Source organism: Microcaecilia unicolor, chromosome 6 (genome assembly GCF_901765095.1).
Source record: "Microcaecilia unicolor chromosome 6, aMicUni1.1, whole genome shotgun sequence".
Classification (NCBI taxonomy): domain Eukaryota; kingdom Metazoa; phylum Chordata; class Amphibia; order Gymnophiona; family Siphonopidae; genus Microcaecilia; species Microcaecilia unicolor.
Window position 1 is genome coordinate 216998630 of NC_044036.1, and position 15379 is coordinate 217014008.

Here is a 15379-nt window from a genome sequence, read left to right on the forward strand (position 1 = left end):
AATAAAACTTTGATTCAACACCAGATTGATACAACTCTCACCGGAGATACACTTGTGGATATTTCTTCATGCTTGCAAAAAGCTACAGCCCATAACTGGTGGGATATTTTCTTTGGACATTCACCTTCAGCTACCAAAGCATTAAATTTGCTATTTCATCCTATCTTAATCATACTTCGCATAATCATTATTTTGACTATATGGAATTGTTATCTTACTCATTATATGTGAAAAATATCTCATAGTAACATAGTAGATGACGGCAGAAAAAGACCTGCACGGTCCATCCAGTCTGCCCAACAAGATAAACTCATATGTGCTACTTTTTGTGTATACCCCACCTTGATTTGTACCTGTCCTCTTCAGGGCACAGACCGTGTAAGTCTGCCCAGCACTATCCCCGCCTCCCAACCACCAGCCCCGCCTCCCACCACCGGCTCTGGCACAGACCATATAAGTCTGCCCAGCACTATCCCCGCCTCCCAACCACCAGTCCCGCTTCCCACCACTGGCTCTGGCACAGACCGTGTAAGTCTGCCCAGCACTATCCCCGTCTCCCAACCACCAGTCCCGCCTACCACCACCGGCTCTGGCACAGACCGTATAAGTCTGCCCAGCACTATCCCCGCCTCCCACCACCAGGCCCGCCTCCCACCACTGGCTCTGGCATAGACCGTATAAGTCTGCCCAGCACTATCCCCACCTCCCACCACCGGCCCCACCACCCAATCTCGGCTAAGCTCCTGAGGATCCATCTCATAGTTATTCTATTATACCATTATCGTATAAGCAAAATTGAAAAGCAAAGAACCGAATGTGATGGAAAATATTAAAAATTGCTTTTCAGTCTTGCTTTAATCGATAATACATTTTTTAAATCCCTTTCTTTAGACCTGGAGCAGATTTTGGAATACACTGCAGCCGTTAGCAAAGAGACAAATTCTCAAAACTTAGTTCCTGCTTCCTTGTGAACTTTAATAAGCTGTACTGGGTGGGTTGGGGGGGAAGGGGAGGGGGAACTAGAGGGAGGGAGGAGATGGGGAGAATACCAAAATGTTGTGACAGCACTGAGTTGTGGAATAAGCTTTTTGTATGTAAAGTTTATTTACATTTGTTGTCAATAAAAATCATTGAAACATAAAATCCCCTGTCTTTGACCCAAAAGTGACTTTCCTGGTATATCTTAAGAACAATGTATGTCCCTGAAGCTAGCTTGTGCAGAAGGGAGGTGTAGGAGATAAGGCACCTCTCAAGAACAATGTATGTCCCTGAAGCTAGCTTGTGCAGAAGGGAGGTGTATGAGATAAGGCACCTCTCAAAAACAATGTATGTCCCTGAAGCTAGCTTGTGCAGAAGGGAGGTGTACGAGATAAGGCACCTCTCAAGAACAATGTATGTCCCTGAGGCCAGCTTGTGCAGAAGGGGGGCGGCTACTCTTGAGGTTCAGTAAATAAGTCACCTGGCCAGTGGTTTGTTTTCTTGAACCGAGAGAGTGTGATGGCATCCCCATGCACATTTCTGGATAAGTTTTAGCTTAAAAAGGGGGCTTGTTGTGGTGGAACTCTGGGGCTCATTCTTTGGATGGATGCATCGTGCAGAAAAGACTTGTTCCTGGTCTGGACGCTTCAGGCTTTCGCTGCAATGGGCCGCCCAGCTGATAAGATAAGGGCCTGAATGATGTAATTCCTGACCAGTGATGATGTATGTATAAATATATATATCTTTCTAATTTTACTTTTCTATAGCCTTCCTTTAGTAATGTACTCGATTAGTGTGTTTGTGTCTTAATCATTGTGATGCAGTATGACTTATACACTCTCCAATTAAAGTGCAAATAAAGAGTTTCATTTACCCAATACGAATCTAATAGAATCTGTAGTATTTTAGTCTTTGAGCAGTCTGTGGTGAACAAGTGAGCAGGCTGCAATACTGAAGCAATACAGCTGCTCAATGGAAATCTCCTTCTGTTCCTTCTTTGGTTAAATGATTAAATAAGCTGTGGTACATATGTGAAATGCAGAGGCTTTGGGCCCTTTGGAGTGGAGGAGTAGCCTGGTTGTTAGTGCAGTGAACTTTGATCCTAGGGAACCGAGTTCAATTCCCACTGCAGCTCCTTGTGACTCTGGGCAAGTCACTTAACCCTCCATTGCCCCTGGTACAAAATAAGTATCTGAATATATGTACACCGCTTTGAATGTAGTTGCAAAAACCTCAGAAAGGCAGTATATCAAGTCCCATTTCCCTTCCCTTCCCCATTCGTTGCCATACTCTGTCCAAGTGGAAAGCTATCTGGAATCCTTTCCTGAAACACTGTTTGTGTTGAAAGCTTGAGGTTGGAAGGGGAGGGGGTGTGTAGTGGGTTTTTTTTTTTTTTTGGGGGGGGGGGGGGTAGTTAGTTATAAAATCCTGTTAGAAATTTTAGAAGTACATATACATTTGTTACTCTAGGGTTGAGAGTTGAATGCATATTGTTCATGTTCTCTCTGGCTATTGGAGGTTGTGTCATCCAGTATTGTAATGTATTTGATTAAGTAGCCAGATGTGGCTTGTTTGCCTTTGTTACGTCTCTCAATACTTAATAAAGACTTCTATAATTTTTTTTTAAACCCTGAAGTCTCGTGATCAGGAACGATCCTTTCTATGTGATACGTCTATCCATAGATGAGCTTCTGGCTTCACTGTTCAAAACTCCCCAATTTTATTAGTTTTTTTCAGAGCCAAGGAAAATTACAAAGATGTGCAAGAGAATGTAGTCACATGCTCTTGGTTTCAAGTAAACAAGCCACTGGCCAGATGGCCTATCTCTTGACCCTTAAACATGCTCCACTTCCCTTTTGCACCAAATAAATCAGAGACATGACTTCATCTTGTTTTGCAAGAAAAAATGAGTTTTGGTCAGAAAACAAAACTTTAAAGTAGATTGTCGGTTTAGAGCAGAGTTGAAAAACCATCTTTAAAATCTTTAAAATATTCCATTACACAGGTGCCTAGCACTTCCACCAGCTGCATTCCAGGTACTGTGGAGGACTTTCAGCCAGTGGTGTGCTCTCTCCCCGGTTCACCTCGGCGCCCCCCCCCCCCACCACTGCGCCCCCCCCCAAAATTGCAGAGCTGGCTATAGCCGGGGGGGGGGGGGGGGGGGCAATGCATTACTCTCTCCAGGAAAAAAAAATTAAATGATCCCAGGTTCCAATCTAACTCATGTTTAATATGGGATAAAATGCCATAAATAAGTAAATAAATAAATATAAACTTTTAACGTTCAGTACCTGATTCTCAAAGTGGACATATTCCAAACACTATAATGAAAATAAAATTATTTTTTTCTACCTTTGTTGTCTGGTGACTTTGTTTCCCTGATCATGCTGGCCCAGTATCTGATTCTGCTGCTCTCTATCTGTTCCCTTGACTCCATTTCCAGGGCTTCCTTTCCACTTATTTATTTTCTTTCCTCCTTTCTTCTTCATTTCTGGTCCTCCGCAGACTTGACTGTACAGTGGATCCAGCTTCTGCCTATTTTCTCCATCCATGTGCAGTTTCTCTCCTCACTTCCTTTTCCCTCATCTAATCTCCTTCCTCTATCTTCCCTCCATGTCCAGCATTTCTTCTCTCTCCCTTGTCCCTTCCCTCCCCTCCATCCATGTCCAGAATTTCTCTTGTCCTCCCCTCCATCCATGTCCTGAAACTCTCCTTTCTCCCCTGCCCCCCTCTATCCATTCATGCCCAGCAATTGTCTTCTCTCCCCTGCCCTCCATGCCGAGCAATTAGCTTCTCTCCCTTGCCCCCTCTACCCATCCCTGCCCAGCAATTGGCTTCTCTCCCCTGCCCCCTCTACCCATCCATGCCCAGCAATTGGCTTCTCTCCCCTGCCCCCCTCTACCCATCCATCATCCATGCCCAGCAATTCTCCTCCCGCTCCCAAACATGTCCAGCGATTCTCCTCCCTCCCCTGCCCTCCCCTCCCGCTCCCAAACATGTCTAGCGATTGTCCTTCACCCCCACCGTCCCCTCCCGCTCCCATCCATCTTGTTTGTTACCTCTCCGTTGAAGCGCCACATTATTTAAGCCCTGCTGCCCATCTCCAGCCTTCCCTGCTTGCTTCGATGAGTTCGTTCGTGCCCTTAGTCCCGCCTCCCAGAGGTATGGGAGGATATGCATACAGGAGACCCTTGCCCCAATGCAGGAGAAAGGCATCTGACGCTAGCCTGCCATGGGCCTGAAGTCTGGAACAGAACTGAGGGACCTTGTGATTGGTCTGAGTGGCAAAAAGATCCACCGAGGGGGTGCCCCACGCTTGGAAGATCTTGCGTACCATGCCTGAGCTGAGCGACCACTCGTGAGGTTGCATTATCCTGCTCAATCTGTCAGCCAGACTGTTGTTTACGCCTACCAGATAGGTGGCTTGGAGAAACATGCCATGCCAGCGAGCCCAAAGCCACATCAGGACGGCTTCCTGACACGGGGCGAGATCCAGTGCCCCCCTGCTTGTTGATGTAGTACATGGCAACCTGATTGTCTGTCTGAATTTGAATGATTTGATTGGATAGCCGATCTCTGAAAGCCTTTAGCATGTTCCAGACCGCTCTCAACTCCAGGAGGTTGATCTGAAGACCGGTTTCCTGGCGAGACCAAACTCCTTGAGTGTGGAGCCCATCAACATGACCTCCCCACCCCAGAAGAGACGCATCCGTCATCAGCACCTTTTGTGGCTGAGGAATTTGAAAGGGACGTCCCACGGTCAAATTGGATCGAATTGTCCACCAATAGAGGGAATTGAGAAACTCTGTGGACAGCTGGATAACATCCTCTAGATCCCCTGCAGCCTGATACCACTGGGAAGCTAGGGTCCATTGAGCTGATCTCAAGTGAAGGCGGGCCATGGGAGTCACATGAACTGTGGAGGCCATATGGCCCAACAATCTGCCGAGCTGTGATCTGCTGAGACCAGTGGCGTAGTCACAGGTGGGCCTGGGTGGGCCGGGGCCCACCCACTTAGGGCTCAGGTCCGTCTAACAGTAGCACACATTTAGCGGTAGCTGGTGAGGATCCCAAGCTCAGCCAGCTCAAGATTTCCCCCTGATGGTAACGAAAACGCTACTCTCCACAATAACGGCACCTGCGCATGCTCAGTTTTCAGTGCATGCCTGCTGCAGACTGCCAAGATGGAAAGAAGCGTTTTCTCACCAGCTGAGATATTTTTTGGGTGGTGGTTGGGGGGGGGACACTTGGTGCCCACCCACTTCTTGCCTAGGCTCACCCAAAATCTGTTGTCTGGCTACGCCCCTGGCTGAGACGCTCTGACCCAAGAAACAAGGGACAGAAGATTGCCTGCCCTTGCTTTGGGGAGGTAGGCGTGAGCCGTCTTGGAGTCCAGAAGAGCTCCTATGAATTCTAGTTGTTGGACTGGAAGAAGATGAGACTTTGGATAATTAATAACAAACCCGAGTAGCTCCAGGAGTTTGAGAGTCATCTGCATGGACTGCTGAGCTCCTGCCTCGGAAATGCTCTTCACCAGCCAATCGTCGAGATAAGGGAAGACATGCACTCCCAACTTGCGTAGAGACGCTGCCACTACCACCAGGCATTTGGTGAACACCCGGGGCATGGAGGTGAGACCAAAGGGCAGTACAGAATACTGAAAGTGCTGTGTTCCCAGATGGAATCGAAGATACTGCCTGTGAGCTGGCAGTATCGGAATATGTGTATAAGCATCCTTCAAGTCCAGAGAGCGTAGCCAATCGTTTTCCTGAATCATGGGAAGAAGGGTGCCCAGGGAAAGCATCCTGAACTTTTATTGAATCAGATATTTGTTCAGGGCCCTTAGGTCTAGGATGGGACGCATCCCCCCTTTTTTCTTTTGCACAAGGAAGTACCTGGAATAGAATCCCAGCCCTTCTTGTCCCGGTGGAACGGGCTCGACCACATTGGCGCTGAGAAGGGCGGAGAGTTCCTCTGCAAGTACCTGCTTGTGCTGGAAGCTGAAGGACTAAGCTCCCGGTAGGCAATTTGGAGGTTTGGACATCAAATTGAGGGAGTATCCTAGCCGAACTATTTGGAGAACCCACTGATTGGAGGTTACAAGAGGCCACCTCTGGTGAAAAAATTTTAACCTCCTTCCGACCGGTAGATCATCCAGCACAGACACTTTTAAGTCGGCTATGCTCACCTGGAGCCAGTCAAAAGCCCGTCCCTTGCTTTTGCTGGGGAGCTGCAGGGGCCTGTTGAGGCGCATGCTGTTGACGTGAACAAGTGCATTGGGGCTTAGCCTGAGCAGGCTGGCGGGAAGGAGGATTGTACCTGCGCTTATTGTAAACGCAGGGAGCATTCCTCTGACCCCCATAAAAACGTCTACCTGAAGAGGTAGATGCTGAAGGCGTCCGGTGGGAGAGCTTATCGAATGCGGTTTCCCGCTGATGGAGCTGTTCTACCACCTGTTCGACCTTCTCGCCAAAAATATTATCCCCCCGGCAAGGAGCGTCTGCAATCCGCTGCTGGACTCAATTGTCCAGGTCAGAGGCACGCAGCCATGAGAGTCTGCGCATCACTATACCTTGAGCAGCGGCCCTAGACGCAACATCAAAAGTGTCATAAGCACCCCTGGACAGGAATTTACAACACGCCTTCATCTGCCTGACCACCTTCTGAAAAGGCTTGGCCTGCTCTGAAGGGAGCTTATCGACCATGTCCGCCAGTTGCTTCACATTATTCCGCATATGGATGCTCGTGTAGAGCTGGTAGGACTGGATCTTGGCCACGAGCATAGAGGAATGATAGGCCTTCCTCCCAAAATAGTCCAGAGTTCTAGACTCCCGCCCCGGGGGCACCGAGGTGTAATTCCTAGAACTCCTGGCTCTCTTGAGAGCGGAATCCACAACTCCAGAGTCATGAGGCAACTGGGTCTTCATCAACTCCGGGTCCCCGTGAATCCAGTACTGGGACTCAACATTTTTAGGGATGGTGGGATTAGTTAGTGATTTCATCCAGTTCGCCATCAATGTCTGCTTAAGGACATTATGTAGGGGAACAGTGGATGACTCCTTAGGTGGTGAAGGATAGTCCAGGACCTCGAACATCTCAGCCCTGGGCTCATCCTCAGTGACCACTGGGAAGGGAATGGCCGTAGACATTTCCCAGACAAAAGACGAGAAAGACAAACTCTCGGGGGGGGGGGGGGGGGGGGGGGGGAGAAATCTTTCTTTCTGGTGAAGGAGTAGAATTAGAAGGAAGACCACAAGACTCCTCATCCGAGAAATATCTTGGGTCCTTCTCTGCCTCCCACAAGGCCTCTCCCTTGGTATCAGACATGATCTCTCTGACCGCAGTCTGAAGCCGGGCCCGTCTCGACGCCGAGGAGTGATGTCCTCGATGACGGTGTCGAGAAGTAGACTCTCTTGCCGACAGCGATGAAGCTCCCTCCACTGACGTCAACGGGGAAACCACTTGGGTGGCAGCCGACGCCGGCACCGCAAACAGCACCGATGCCGAAGGCCACACCACAGACGGGGAGCCATCCGCATCTATCGACGGTACCGTAGGTGCCAGCACCTCTGGTACCGGAACAGACGATCGCAGCAGCCTTTCCAGGATCCCTGGAAGAATGGCTTCGAGGTGCTCATGAAGAGTGGCTGTGGAGAAAGGCTGGGGAGTCGGTGCAGGAGTCGAAGCCCGAATCTGCTGAGGAGGCGGAGGCGGTACCGGGCTGTCCGGAGAAGTGCGCATCGACACCTCCTGAATGGAGGGTGAGCGGTCCTCCCAGCGTCGGCGCTTCACGGGTGCCGAATCCTTCGGCGTCCTGGAGCTCTCGGTACCATGACAGGACCGATGACAGTGCTTGTGTGGATCAGTGACTGAGATTGCCCGGCTGCACCGAGTGCACTTCTTGAAGCTGCTGGTCATCTTCGATGACATCGACAGAAAAATCGCGGCGGTGAAATCACAAGACGCAATGGCACCAAAAAAGGGGAAAAAACAAAACCCCATAATGGGCGGCTAAAAGGGCCACACACGAAACGAAAACAAAAAAACTTCCGACAAACTAGAAAAGGAAGGGAAGTCGTCTAACTTTTTTTTTAAAGAACAAGCGAGCGTACTCGCAAAACACAAGAGAAAAATTGGCGAAAAATCGCAAGGGACTCTCTCCTGAGGCGCACAGCGACCGTAAAACAGCCGCCCTGTTCGTGGAAAAAAAAGAGACTGAGGGGCACGTTTGCACGACAGGCAGGAAGATGGCCACACATGCGCGTAGCAAACTTTGTTGCTAGGAAGAATTCCAGACCTGGGGCTGCCGCCAGACGTCAACCCATCAGTGAGAACAAGCAGCCTGCTTGTCCTCGGAGAAACCTGTCTTACACAACCTTGCACAGGGTCTCTCCACCACAGTTTTAACTGTAAAACTTTTAAACAGCACACAAACAAAAAAAAATAGTTTAGTTCTTTCTTTCTTTCTCTTGTTCAAATCCATTCCCTTTCACCTTCAGCAACCTTCACCTGCATCCAGTGTTTCAGCACTAAACACTGGCAGAGAAATTCCCTTTCAGATACTTAAACAGTACACAATAAAAAAAAAACAGCAGTTTTAGAACTTTCTTTCTCTGCTCAAATCCAACACTTTTCACCTTCAACTCTCTTCACCTGTATTCAGGAATTTAAAGCTCACAGAAAAACTTACTTTCACACACTTTTCTGCCTAGAAATCCTGTAATGCACTCAGAGCTCTCCCAAATACATTTTTCCTCTTCAGTGTCTTCAGCCCCTCCTCCTCTTCCTGGCAAGTTGTTGCCAAGGGACACTGGGTCTCTGAATCACCAGCTGACCTCTGCTGGCCAATATGGTGTCAGAACACAGGGTGTTTGCCTCATGGACACTAATTAACATTTTTTCACAATCTCCATTTTTGAAAATAACTTTTCATAGGAAATAATAGAAAAGCTATACTTTTAGACAAAACCCCATAAAATTTTTATACAATCAGATCAAAATATCTTACAATCATTGGTGCCATCAAACTATACATACAGTGTATTTTTCACATGTTTAAACACACATCTAAATACATTTACAGACTTTTATCCAACACTCAGAGCATTGGGGCAAGCCGCAGACAGCGCAGCTCCATGCAGGAAGTCCAGAACTGCTTCTGGAGTCACAGCACTGACCACCAACAATCTCTGGGAACCCAGGTAAAAATAAAAAAAATAAATATAACCCACCAGGTTACATTATGTACTTATGTACTTTCTCTGATAGGACAGCTCTCTGTTTTCTGTCAAGACTTGAGCTTCTGTAAGCTTATCAAATAGTGCTTCTCCTCCACCACCATTATGTTTTCTTTGAGTTGGTTCTCCAGTGTATGGGTCTATTTCTCCAAGGTGAATCTTGCATGCAACTCCTTGAGCTGGGTAACCAAATCTTCCAGCTTCTTTAAAGTCTCACTCTTAGTTATCTGAGCCTGTTTCTTTGCCAGCTGGTTTTGCAGTATCCATATACTAATCTTCAGCACTGCCACTTCCTATTGGTGCTTTTGCACCCTGACATACTCCATGATGACCTTCTTTTGCAACTCTGCTTTCTGCTGGGTTGACAGCCCTTTCATCTCTGCCAGCCTGATACATTTTTTCTGGACTTCTCTTTCTCTCTCATGTGCCTCCTCCTCCCAGAGGCTTAGTTCCTGCATTTCAATTTGAAGCATGGTCTTCAGGTCCTGCAATGTTTGTGCCTTCACTCGCAGGTCCTCGTGACCATGCCAGAATTCATTTAGTTATCATGGCAGCTCAATATACTTCCACCATGGCTCTGTAGCTGCTTTACTCCAACTTCTGCAGCCTTTGCTTGGGCATGACATTATTGGAACTGGCCTGTCAACAAGTAAACACAATCTATAAGCTCTTTGACCTCATGCTGCTGCTGTGCCAACTTTCCATCTACTGCCAACTGCTTAACTTTTCTCTATTACTTCGTTGGTCAGCAACCTCTTCATCTCCTCAATATGGTCAGCTGGAATACTCTTCTCCAACTGTCCTAGCAGTTCTTGCAACCAACATGTTACTTTCACCTTCTCATTTTTACAGTGAATCTTTTCTCAAGATTAGTGCTTAGCAACATTTTCTGAGCTGTCCCTCCTCCACACACAGCTCTTCCATGAGGAGGTTCTGCTGCTCAAGTTGAGTATGTAATTGGCTTACTTCCTCTAAGACTCTATCGTGTTGCTCAGGGGCGTAGCCAGACAACAGATTTTGGGTGGGCCAGGGCAAGAAGTGGCTGGGCACCAAGTGTTCCCCCCCACCACAACCACCACCGAAAAAATTTCTCAGCTGCTGGGAAAACACTTCTTTCCACCTTGGCAGTCTGCAGCAGGCATGCACTGAAAACTGAGCATGCGCAGGTGCCAGTATCATGGGGAGTAGCGTTTTCATTATCATCAGGGGGAAGTCTTCAGCTGCGGAGCTTGGGATCCCCCACCAGCTACCGCTAAACATGTGCTACTTTTGGGGGGGGGGCCTGAGCCCTAAGTGGGTGGGCCCTGGCCCACCCAGGCCCACCTGTGGCTATGTATAGAGAAAAAATATCCGCCAGAAGGCGGCGAACTCTAGACGCCCCACGGACAACAACAAGAAATGAAATAAAAGTGGGAGGGCGACCAAGGATTCCAAAGACTTAATGCCGAATGCTTTTGAGAACTATTTGATGAAGACAAATCCTCAACAAAGGGAGGTCTTTAGAAAGACCGTTGTGAAGGTGAGCGTGCTTCGTTGTCTCCTCTGACACAACACTTGTATAGAATGCTTTAGAAAGACCGTTGTGAAGGTGAGCGTGCTTCGTTGTCTCCTCTGACAAAACACTTGTATAGAATGCAGCATTCTATACAAGTGTTGTGTCAGAGGAGACAACGAAGCACGCTCACCTTCACAACGGTCTTTCTAAAGCATTGTATACAAGTGTTGTGTCAGAGGAGACAACGAAGCACGCTCACCTTCACAACGGTCTTTCTAAAGACCTCCCTTTGTTGAGGATTTGCCTTCATCAAATAGTTCTCAAAAGCATTCGGCATTAAGTCTTTGGAATCCTTGGTCGCCCTCCCACTTTTATTTCATTCCACCTGTGGCTATGCCACTGGTGTTGCTCCTCAACAGCCTGGGAGAGCTGTTTTGCCTTCTTCAGTTTATTAAACAGCTCATCTGCCTGCTTCTGCAGAGTCTCAATGCAGGACTTCATAAGGGTTACCTGCTCCTGCAGCTGGGTACCCTCCTCTGTTTTGTCCTCCAGACTGCACTTAATGTTTGACCTCCAGTTCTCTTTCACTGTTTAGAGACAGAAGTTCCTGGGTATTAGCCTTAAGTTGGGCATGGAGCCAGGCATTGTGGCTCTGCAAACACACTCTCTCTCTTTATCCAGTTTCTCCTTTTGGAAGCTTAGTGAGATTTCCAAAGATTAGAGCTACTCCAGTCTTAGTTGCAATGCTGCAGGGTCCCTTCCTAGGAACTTGAACCTCAATTGTTTTATCTCTTCAGTCTGCTATTCAGTGGTTCTCATTAGCTCTGTTTTCTCTCTTTCCATGCACTGCATCATAGAAACATAGAAACATGACGGCAGATAAAGGCCAAATGGCCCATCCAGCCTTCCCATCCTTTATAACCCATAACTCTTCTTTTTCCTAAGGGATCCCACATGCTTATCCCAAGCTTTCTTAAATTCTGAAATAGTCCTCGACTCCACGACCTCCACTGGAAGGCCATTCCATGCTTCCACCACCTTTTCTATGAAATAATACTTTCTTAGATTCTTCCTAAGCCTATACCCTCTTAACTTCATCGTTTGCCTCCTTGTTCCAGATTTTTCCTTCAATTGAAAAAGGCTCACTTCCTATACATTAATGCCCATGAGATATTTAAACGTCTCATCTCCTCTCTCCCAGCGTATACATGTTGAGGTTCATAAGACTGTCCCTATATTTCTTGTGTTCAAGACCGCTTACCAATTTTTTTAGCCGCCCTCTATACCGACTCCATCCTATTTATATCTTTCCATAGGTGTGGTCTCCAGAACTGCACACAGTACTCTAAATGGGGCCTCACCAGAGACTTGTACAAGGGCACTATCACCTCTTTTTTCCTGCTGGTCTTCCCTCTCTTTATGCACCCAAGCATCCTTCTGGCTTTGACTGTCGCTTTTTCTACCTGTTTGGAAGTTTTAAGGTCATCAGACACAATCACCCCCCTCTTCCTTCGTACACAGAAGCACTTCACCCCCTATATTGTACCGTTCCCTCAGATTCTTGTGACCCAAGTGCATGACCCTGCATTTTTTAGCATTAAATCTTAGTTGCCAAATATCAGACCATTCCTACAGTTTCACTAGGTCCTTCCTTATGTCATTCACACCCTCCAGGGTGTCCACCCGGTTGCAAAGTTTGGTATCATCCACAAAGAGATAAACCTTACCAGACAGCCCTTCCGCAATATCGCTCACAAAGATGTTAAAAAGAGCTGGCCCGAGGTCTGATCCCTGCGGTACTCCACTGATAATATCCCTTTCTTCAGAGCAAGCTCCATTTACCACTACCCTCTGTCTTCTTCCATTCAATCAATTTTTAACCAGATCAGTTACTCTAGGTCCCATACCAAGTGCACTCAATTTATTTATCAGTCGCCTGTGCGGAACCGTGTCAAAGGCTTTGCTGAAATCTAAGTATACCACATCTAGTGCCCCTCCCACATCCAAATGTTTGGTCACTCAGTCGAAGAAATCAATCAGATTTGTCTGACATGACCTGCCTCTAGTGAAACCATGCTGCCTCGGGTCCTGCATTCCATTCAGGTTAAGAAACCTCACAATCCTCTGCTTTAGAAGCATTTCCATTAGTTTAGTCACCACCGAGGTCAGACTGACAGGTCTGTAATCAGTGGTGTGCTGGTAAATTTTTAACAACAGGCTCTCTCCCCGGTCCACCTCGGCGCCCCCCGTCCACCACTGCGCCCCCCCCCCATCCACCACTGCGCCCCCCCCCATCCACCTCTGTGCCCCCCCCCCAAATTGCAGAGCTGGCTATAGCCGGGGGGGGGGGGGGGGGCAATGCATTACTCTCTCCAGGAAAAAAAAATTAAATGATCCCAGGTTCCAATCTAATTCATGTTTAATATGGGATAAAATGCCATAAATAAGTAAATAAATATAAACTTTTAACGTTCAGCACCTGATTCTCAAAGTGGACATATTCCAAACACTATAATGAAAATAAAATTATTTTTTTCTACCTTTGTTGTCTGGTGACTTTGTTTCTCTGATCATGCTGGCCCAGTATCTGATTCTGCTGCTCTCTATCTGTTCCCTTGACTCCGTTTCCAGGGCTTCCATTCCATTTATTTCTTTTCTTTCCTCCTTTCTTCTTCATTTCTGGTCCTCCACAGACTTGACTGTACAGTGGATCCAGCTTCTGCCTATTTTCTCCATCCATGTGCAGTTTCTCTCCTCACTTCCTTTTCCCTCATCTAATCTCCTTCCTCTATCTTCCCTCCATGTCCAGCATTTCTTCTCTCTCCCTTCCCTCCCCTCCATCCATGTCCTGAAACTCTCCTCTCTCCCCTGTCCTCCTCTATCCATCCATACCCAGCAATTCTCTTCTCTCCCCTGCCCCCCTACCCATCCATGCCCAGCAATTGTTTTCTCTCCCCTGCCCTCCCCTCCCGCTCCCATCTCATGCCCAGCGATTCTCCTCCCTCCCCTGCCCTTCCCTCCCACTCCCATCCATGTCCAATGATTCTCCTCCCTCCCCTGCCCTGCCCTCCCCTCCCGCTCCCATCTCATGCCCAGCGATTCTCCTCCCTCCCCTGCCCTTCCCTCCAGCTCTCATCCATGTCCAGCGATTCTCCTCCCTCCCCTGCCCTCCCCTCCCAAACATGCCCAGCGATTGCCCTTTGCCCCCACCTTCCCCTCCCGCTCCCATCCATCTTTTTAAAATACCTCCTCGCCGTTGAAGCGCCGCGTTAAAGCCCTGCTGCTCAAGCTTTTCCTCCCTGTTTGCTGCAGTTCGTGTAAACTTCGTGCCCTTAGTCCCGCCTTCTGATTACTAAATTTTGTCTTGTAAGTTTGGGAAACAGAAAAGGACTTACATGGCAATCCAGATTTAAGCAAATTTGCTTAGCAGCAGCAAAATATGAAATAGTGGCTAACAGACTCATTTTCGAAAGAGAAGGACATCCATCTTTTGACATAAATCAGAAGATGGACGTCCTTCTCTCAGAGACGTCCAAATCAGTATAATTGGAACCCGATTTTGGATGTCTCTAACTGCAGTCCGTCGCAAGGATGTCCAAATTTCAAGGGGGCGTGTCGGAGGCATAGTGAAGGCGTGACTTGGGCGTACCTAACACTTGGACATCTTTGACCCGGATGCATTTTTTTTACGAATAAGGCACAAAAAGGTGCCTGAAATGACCAGATGACCACTGGAGGGAATCAGGGATGACCTCCCGTTTCTCCCCCAGTGGTCACTAACTCCCTCCCACCCTCAAAAAACATCTCTAAAAATATTTCATGCCAGCCTCAGATGTCATACTCAGGTCCATGACAGTGCGTGCAGGTCCCTGGAGCAGTTTTAGTGGGTGCTGCAGTACAATTCAGACAGGTGGACCCAGGCCCATACCCACCCTACCTGTTATATTTTTGGAGGGAACAGTGAGCTCTCCAAAACCCACCACAAACCCACTGTACCCATATATAGGTGCCCCCCTTCACCCGTAAGAGCTATGGTAGTGGTGTACAGTTGTGGGTAGTGGGTTTTAGGGGGCTCAGCATACAAAGTAGGGGAGCTATGTTCCTGGGAGCATTTTAAGAATTCCACTGCAGTGCCCCCTACGGTGCCCGGTTGGTGTCCTAGCATGTCAGGGGGACCAGTGCAGGGGGAGAAATGCTGGCTCCTCCCACATCCAAATGGCTTGCATTTGGACATTTTTGACATGGGCGTCTTTGGTTTCGAAAATCGCCAAAAGTCAAAGACGTCCATGTCTAGGGACATCCAAATTTAAGGACATCCTTGGATTTGGACGTCTCTGACGATATTTTCAAAACGAAAGATGGACGTCCATCTTGTTTCGAAAATATGGTTTTCCACGCCCCCAGATTTGGACGTTTTTCAAAGACATCCAAATCACAACTTGGACGTTTCTTTCGAAAATGCCTCCCTATTGTCGCGTCCCACGCTCCTACCTGCTCCTCCGCCGCGGGGGGCGGGAGCCAGCATCCTCCGCAGCGAGGGATAGCGGTCCGGAGGCCTCGGCGGGGAGCCAGGGGCCGCTGCAGTGATGGCCGTGCCGGCCGGGACCGAGACCGGAGGCCGGCGACTGCAGCCGCCGGTCTCTCGGTCGCCGGCTGTGGGGGCTATGTT